Below are 768 nucleotides of genomic sequence, written 5' to 3' on the forward strand. Positions count from 1 at the left end.
TCTCGTTTTTTTGTAATTTTTCTAATTAATTTCTCCCACCCCCCCCTCCTTCTCTTTTCTTCTCCCCCTTTGTTTTTCCTTTCTTTTTTCATTTTACCCCCCCACACATCCATTCTCTCGTTCTGTCTGTCTGCTATTCACATATCCGTCCTCTCTCCCTTTCGCTGTCATTGTCATCATACTGAATGCTGTTTGGGGGAAAACGTCACGGGTGAGGCTCGTCCCAACCCCTCTGCCCTTACCCCAATGTTTCTCACCCTACCCTCATGCCTACCCAATACGTCCTCCATCCCCTCCCCTTAAACCCTTGCCTATTGGGCCCCCTCCCCTACCCCCCTTCCGTTCCCCCCCCACCCCTTTTTTTCCCTTTAAACCCCTTACGTTCATTCCCTTTCTCCAATGTAATTTTCATCTACCTCCATTCCTCTTCTCCGTCTTCTTCCCTTTCCCACGCCTCCAGCCCTTTACACACAACCCTCTCCCTCCCCCCCAAAAAAAAAAAAAAAAAAAAAATCCCCCCATTCTCAAAAAAAAAAATCCCTACTCCCAACCCCCCCCCCCCAAAAAAAAAAAAAAAACACTTCCTCTCAAAAAGAATTTCCCAACTTCCCCAAAAATCCATTAACCCCCGGAAACTCCCCATCCCCCTAAAGAAATCCCCCCTCAAGCCCTCTAAAATCCCCTAACCCTCCCATAAATCCCCCACTTCCCGCCAAAAAAAATCCCCTAACCCCCCAAAAAAATCCCCCTAATCACCCCCTAAAAAAT

The sequence above is a fragment of the Penaeus monodon genome, chromosome 42 (genome assembly GCF_015228065.2).
Source record: "Penaeus monodon isolate SGIC_2016 chromosome 42, NSTDA_Pmon_1, whole genome shotgun sequence".
Taxonomy (NCBI): Eukaryota; Metazoa; Arthropoda; class Malacostraca; order Decapoda; family Penaeidae; genus Penaeus; species Penaeus monodon.